Genomic DNA, 8,050 nt, shown 5'->3' on the forward strand with positions numbered 1-8,050 from the left:
AATCATTGACTTTAAACAGAAAAAAATAAATGTCAAAGGGATTGTGAATACTGTACTGGCACGATCAGCTTATCCTTCCTCTTAGTCAACTATAAAGAAGCCAGATGCATTAAAAGGAAACATTTTTTATTTGAAGTGAGAAATTGTATTCACAAAAATAAAGTAAGTGCCAGAAGCAAGGGTGTGCTATAATCTGAATACATAGGAATCCAAAGGTCACTAAAAAGGAGAATGACTCACAACAAAAAGACTTCTATAAACCAACTGTTAATGGTGATAGGTTAGGGTATTTCTGCAAATTCTGGCATCCTTCCAGACTCTTGCCTAAAATTGCCTACAGCCATCTCCACTTGGGGTTTAGATTTGTCATCAACACTGGCAAATTTGAAATCCATTAGCTAAGACTTCCTTTTCTGGGAACAACAAACTTAAGATCACCTCTCAAGTTCTCCTCTCCATTGGTGTTTCTCTTCCCTGTTTTATTTTTTCTTTGAAGATTGCCAAGTATACTTTTTATAACTAACAAAGTTACTTCTTAGTTATGTTAATTCATTAAGCCTAAAGACTATATGTCTGAAAACATGCTATACATTTATCTGTTAATCTGTAATATATCTGTCCATCCATCCATCCATCATCCATCCATCCTAGTTCTGTTCACTAGGGAAAAAAAAACCCTAAAAATAAGGTCAGCCCCATAGGAATAGGCACCTCTGTTCCTAAAACTATGGACTCTGAAATGCTGTCACAAGTGGTAATTTGAAACTATTGACTGATTCCAGGAATAGTGTAAGAAATGCTTGGGGTGAGTCTGATATTTGTATGAGAAAGCAAAGAAACAATAAAAATCTGGTAGTGTTATAGCCAAAGGAATTTGGGACTTAAACAAAGGAATTTTCACTGAACAAAGATGGGAAAATTCTGCAACAAAAGTAAAATCAGATTCTATTCATTACTGTAAATGGAATATATATTTTAAAGTAGTGAGTTAATAAGGATATTTACAGAGAAGATAGAGTCAACCAACAATAATATCAAGAAATAACACAAACAAAAAACTACTGATTACCACCGTGGTATCTAGAGCACCAGTTCCTTACTCTGGAATTGGCAATTAAAGGAAAATTTAATATCTTCCCTGCCGATCTCATATTAACTATATTTTAGTATAATCAAATACTCTTAGCGAATGATGAAAAGTTTTTTTTAGAGAAGAATTTAGATAATAAATGAGGAAGAAATATCAGAATTAGAACATTGCCATTTTTCAATTTGTAATGAAATCATTGTTTCTGGCATAGAAGTAAACAATTAAATGAAAGAATAATGGGGAACTTTATAAAGGAGGAATTAGGCTGTTACCACTAGAACCCATGATCAATCTTACGATTATTAACAGGGAGACAGCCAGATATTTTATACCTCTCAGAAGCATTATTCCCAAGTTGAACCTGAATATACAAATTTGTAAATAATGCTTCCAATTTTTAAGGAAAAATAATTCTTCCAAAAATTTAAATGACATCAAAGAAAGGAGATAGACCAATCAAGAATGCGGTTCATACCAGTGGACAATTGACACAGTTTTTGTAATGTGACAGTAGTGTGGAACGAGAAGAAGGAAGATTTGGATAGAAGAAATCTTTCTAGATTAACAGAGACCTCAGACACATAGCAATGTATATAATTCGAACAAACTACCTACAAGCAGACATTTTGGAACAAATGATAAACTATCAATATGAAATGGAATTAAATATAAAGGGATTGCTACATTCTAAATCTCATCACGGAATTTTACTAAAGAAGAAAAAAATCCACAGTTTTGAGAGATGTGTACATGATATAGTGACCTACCTTATTCTTGCTAATTTTCTTTGCCCTGAAGTCAGCCTCCTGTCAAGCTAATACAGCTACTCCAGTTTTCTTTTGATTAGTGTTAGCATGGTATTTCTATCCTTTTTTAGAGAGATCCAAGTTTCTGACCTATATAATTTTCTGTTAGCCTGAAAAAAAAAAATCTTTCACAAAAGGGACTGCTTGCAATGCATTTCCTCACATTTTCTTTGTATAAAAATTCCTTTATTCCTCCTTGGATTTTTTGCAACTTTTTTTTTTAATTCCAGTGTCGATAACATACAATGTTATATTAATTTCAGGTGTACTGTATAATGATTCAACACTTCTATACAACACTTCGTGCTGATCACAAGTGCTCTCCGTCATCCCCATCACTTATTTTACCCATCTCCTCATCCACCTCCCCTCCGGTAACCTTCGGTTTGTTCTTTCTAGTTAAGAGTCTTTTCTTGGTTTGCCGCCCTCTCTCTCTCTTTTTTTTTTTTTTTCACCCTTTGCTTGGTTGTTTTATTGTATTACCATCCATTAGTTTCTTTTATATTTGTTATTAACGGTTATATGTCCTTAGGTGCTTCCATATTGGGTGCATAAATATTTACGATTGTTACACATTTTTGTTGGATTGTCCCCTTTATTATATAGTGTCCTTTTTTTGTCTCTTATTACAGTCTTTGGTTTAAAGTCTAGTGTGTCTGATATAAGTATTGCTACTCTGGCTGTCTTTCGACATCCATTGCATGATAAATGTTTCTCCATTTTTTTTGCTTTCAATCTGTAGGTGGCTTGAGGTCTGAAATGAGTCCCTTATAGGTGGCATATAGATGGGTCTTGGCGTTTTGTTTTGTTTATCCATTCTCTCACTGTCTTTTGATTGGAGCATTTAGTCCATTTGTATTCAAAGTAACTATTTTTAAAAAAATGTTTATTTGGAGAGAGAGAGTATGAGTGAGCAGGGAGGAGCAGAGAGAGAGATGGAGAGAGAAGTCCCAAGCAGACTCTAAGCTGTCAGCACAGAGCCCGATACAGGATTCAATCTCATGAATCATGACCTGAGCCAAAATCAAGAGTCAGATGCTTAACACACTAAGCCACCCAGGTGCCCCATAAAGTAACTATTGATAGATATGTATTTATTGCCATTTTGGTAATTTTTTGGTAGTTGTTTTTGTGGTTCTTCTCTGACTCCTCCTGTTGATCTCTTTTCTTTGTTTGCAGGCATTTACTGATCCACTTGGATTCCTTTCTCTAAATTCTTGGCATATTACTGGTTTTTGACTTGTGGCTACCATTCGGTTTGTGTATAATATCTTCTGCATATAGCAGTCTGTATGAAGTTGATGGTTGACTAAGTTTGAACCCATTCTTTACTCCTCCCACACACACCCCCCCCCCCCGCTGCCCATGTTTTTGGGTATATGGTATCATACTTTACATTCTTTTATTTTGTGAATCCCTTGAGTTTTACAGATATACTTAGTTTTACGCTTTTGTGTTTTCTACTTTTCATACTCTTATGTAGGGCCTTTCCTTTGCGCTCAGAGAGTCCCCTTTAACATTTCTTATAGGGCTGGTTTAGTGGTCATGAACCCCTTTAGCTTCTGTTTGAGAAACTCTGTATCTTTCCTTCTACTCTGAATGACAGACTTGCTGGATAGAGTAATCTTGGCTGCAGATTTTTCCCTTTTAGCACTTTGATTCTATCATGCTGCTCTCTTCTGGCCTGCAAAGTTTGCGTTGAAAAATCATGATAGCATTACGGGGTTTCTTTGTATGTCATTGTCGTCTTTTGCTGCTTTAATTTTTTTCTTTTATCACTAATCCCCCTTGGGGATTTCTGTGCCTCCTTGATCTGGCTATCTGTTTCCTTCCCAGATGAGGGAAGTTTCCAGCTATTATTTCTTCAAATGAATTGTATGCTCCTTTTTCTCCTTTTCTTCTGGGAATCCCTATAATGTGAATATTATTATGCTGGATGTAGTCACTGAGTTCTCTAAGTCTGTTCTCATTTTGCATAATTTTTTTTCTCACCTGCTCTGCTTGTTTAGTCCATTAGTCTGTCTTCCAGGTTGCTAATTTGTTCTGCTTCCTCTAGCCTGCTGTTTATTCCGTCAGGTATATTTTTAATGTCATTTATTGTGCTCTTCATCTCTGATTGGTTCTTTTTTATCCCTTTGTTAAGGGTCTCACTCATGTTTTCAATTCTTTCTTGAAATCCAGTGATTCTTCAAATCCAATGATCTTTATGATCATTACTTTAATTTTCTATCAGACATATTACTTCAGTCTGTTTTGCTTAGGTCTCTTGCTGTGATTTTTTCCTGTTCTTTCTCTCTGTCTGTTTCTCTGTGTTAGGGAAGTCACCTATGTCTCCTGACCTTATAAGTAATGTCCTTATGAAGAAGAGGTCCCTATAATGCCCTGCAGTGCAATGTCCCCTGTTCATCAGAACCTGGAGTTTCAGAGATGTCTCCTCTGTGTGTTCCATGTACCCTGCTGTAGTGCCCTGGGCACTTTTTCCTTCAGTTCAATCATCTGCAGAGACTCTCTCTGCCTATTGTAGGTAGTGTTTGGTGGTCCCCAGCCTGGGTGGAGCATGCAGTTTTAACAGGATGTACACCAGTCTGTTGATGAAATGAGAGCTGCCACCGCTGCTGGGACCAGGGCCGGCATTGTCGGATCCACAGAGCATGAATGGTCAGGGCACCCAATTTCCACAGGGCCTGCTGCCACTGCCGGGACCAAGGCCCCGCAAAGGGCACAGGTGGGAAGATGCAGTGTTGGCGAGGTTTGCACTGGGCTTCGGGGGAGGGGACCTGTAGCTCTGGGACTGAGGCACATGCAACGAGGAAGACCAGATCCAGTGATGTGCAGTGTTGGGTCGGGGCCAGGGTGGGGGGGGGGGGGGGGGCTTGGTGTAAGCAAGTTAGGTTGTGGGTGCTTGTGCTGCACAGGTTCCAGTAGGTGGGCGAGCATTTATGCTGTGGGGTAGACAAGGGAGATGGTGCCTGCCAACTCCTTTGTTCCTAGAGAAGTTCTTCCGTGAATGCTGCCCCTCTGGGAGGAGCTCCGGGAGGCATAAATAACTCCCTTCCGTGTGCCCCAGAGGTTTTTCAAACTGCTGCTTCTACACTGTATCTCTGTGGGCTATTTGTTGTGGGGGCTCAGCTCCCTATGCCATCCAGATTCCCCAGAATGGAGCCTGCTGATATTTAAAATTCCAGACTTCAAGTCCCTCTGGTTGTAAGAACCCCTGAAATTCTCCCCCTCTTGCTTTCAAAGCCAAATATTTTGGGGATTTGCTTCCCCATGTGGGCTTTGAGATAAGATACTCTATTTCTCTCCCTTCTCCTTGTCTATGGCTGCTTCCCCACCCCATCTCCAACCCCTGCATAAGTCCATGCTCCATTAGCTGCCCACCATGTCTCTGCCCTTCCTACCATCTTCCATATGGCCTGGGTTCTGCCTTCATTTGTAGGGTTTGTGCTGTGAGTCTGCCAATTCTTCTCTGGGTTGTTGATACTTATCTAGTTACATCTATGTGTGCTATCTAGTTGTGACTGTTACCTAGATGTATCCATAGGGTGAGGTGAGCTTAGGGTCCCCTTACTCTGCCATCCTCTCAGGCTCTCTTTTGAATTTAGCCTTTCTTATTTAATATTTTTTTATTATTTTTTTTTTATTTGAGAGAGAGTGAGCACATGAGCAGGGGAGAGGAGTGGAGAGAAAAACAGAAAGAGAGAGAGAGGATCTCAAGCAGGCTCCTCGCTCAGCACAGAGCCCAATGCAGGGCTGGATCACATGACCCCAGGATCATGACCTCAGATGAAATCAAAAGTCAGACGCTCAACCCACTGAGCCACCTTAGAATTTTTTAAAACTGTATTTATTGCCCCAAGAAAAGAAGCTAGACTTATTCATTAGTTTCATTGAGATGTAATTCCCATACCATACAACTTCAGCATTTAAATTTTTTTACACATTTTTAATACTTTAAATTTTAGTTAACATCCAGTGCAATATTGGTTTCAGGAGTAGAATTCAGTGATTCATCACTTATATGCAACACCCAGTGTTCATCACAACAAGTGCCCTCCTTAGTTTCCATCACCCATCTAGCCCAGCTCCCACCCACTTCGCTTGTAAACCCATAGCTTGTTCTCTATACTTAAGAGCTTCTTGTGGTTTGTTTCCCTCTCTTCTCTCCCCCTCTCCTATGTTCTTAAATTCCACATATAAGTGAAATAATGTGGTATTTGTCTTTCTCTGACTGACACATTTCGCTTAGCATAATACATTCTACCTCCATCTGCATCATTGCAAATGGCAAGATTTCATTATATTTGATGGCTAAGTAATATTCCATTGTGTATATACACTACCTATTCTTTATTCATTCATCAGTCGATGGACATTTGGGCTCTCTCTATAGTTTGGCTATTGTTGACAATGCTATACACATTGGGGTACATGTACCCCTTCAAATCAGTATTTTTGTGTCCTTTGAGTAAATGCCTAATACTGCAATGGCTGGATCGTTGGATAGTTCCATTTTCATTTTTTTTGAGGAACCTCCGTATTGCACCGGTTTGCATTCCCAGCAGCAGTGCAAGAGGGTTCTCCTATCTCTGATTCTTGATGTATCTGCATCTGGATGTATTCTTTGAAAAAGTATCTATTAATGTCTTCTGCCCATTTCTTCACTGGATTATTTGTTTTTTGGGTTTTGAGTTTGATAAGTTCTTTATAGATTCTGGATACAAACTCTTTATCCCATATGTCATTTGCAAATATCTTCTCCCATTCCGTCATTTGCCTTTTAGTTTTGTTCACTGTGCATAATATTTTTATCTCGATGAAGTCCCAATAATTCAAGTTTGTTTTTGTTTCCCTTGCCTTTGGCAATGTGTCTAATAAGTAATTCCTCCAACCAAGGTCAAAGAGGTGACTTCCTGTATTCTTCTCTAGGGTTTTGATGGTTTCCTTTCTCATAGTTAGGTCTTCCATTTGTTTTGAATTTATTTTTGTGTATCGTGTAAGAAGGTGGTCCACTTTTCCCAGCACCATTTGTTGAATAGATTCTTCCATCGGATATTCTTTCTTGCTTTGTCAAAGATGAGTTGACCATATAACTGGGGGTCCATTTCTGGATTTTTTTTATTCTGTTCCATTAATCTACGTGTCTGTTTTTGTGCTAGTACCATACCGTTTTGATGACTACAGCTTTGTAATATAGCTTGAAATCTGGAATCGTGATGCTTCCAGTTTTGTTTTTCTTTTTCACAATTGCTTTTGCTATCCAGGGTCTTTTGTGGTTCCATACACATTTTAGGATTGTTTGTTCTAGCTCTGTGAAGAATTCTGGTGGTATTTTGATTGGGATTGCATTAAATGTGTAGATCACTTGAGGTAGCATGCACATTTTAACAATGTTTGTTTTTCTAATCCATGAGGATGGAATGCTGTCCATTTCTTTGTGTCCTCTAAAGTTTTTTTCCATAAGTATTCTATATTTTTCAGAGTGTAGATCTTTTACCTCTTTAGTTAGGTTTATTCCTAGGTATCTTATTGTTTTTGGTGCAGTTGCAAATGGGATTGATTCTTTGATTTCTTTTTGTGCTGCTTTGTTATTAGTACACCAAAATTCAACAACTTTCTGCACATTGATTTTATATTCTTCAACATTGCTGCATTCATATATTATGTGTAGCAATTTTTTTGGTGGAGTTTTTTTGGTTTTCTACATACAATATCATGTCATTTGCCAATAGTGAAAGTTTGACTCCCTTGCCAGTTTGGATGCCTTTTATTTCTTTTTGTTGTCTGATTGCTGAGTTTAAGACCTCCAGTGCTAGGTTAAATAGTAACGGTGAAAGCAGACATCTTTGTCTTGTTCCTGACCATAGGGGAAAGACTCAGTTTTTCCCCATTGAGGGTGATTTTAGCAGTGGGTCTTTCATATATGGCCTTTATGACGTTGAGGTATGTTCCATCTATCCCAACCTTGTTGAGGTTTTTTTGTTTTTGTTTTTTTTTTAATGAAGAATGGATGCTGTATTTTGTCAAGTGCTTTTTCTGCATCTCTTGACAGGATCATATGGTTCTTATCCTTTCTTTTACTAATGTGTACCACGCTGATTGATTTGCAAATATTAAACCAGACCTGCAGCCCAGGAATAAATCCCACTTGATT

Source organism: Panthera uncia, chromosome A2 (genome assembly GCF_023721935.1).
Source record: "Panthera uncia isolate 11264 chromosome A2, Puncia_PCG_1.0, whole genome shotgun sequence".
Classification (NCBI taxonomy): Eukaryota; Metazoa; Chordata; class Mammalia; order Carnivora; family Felidae; genus Panthera; species Panthera uncia.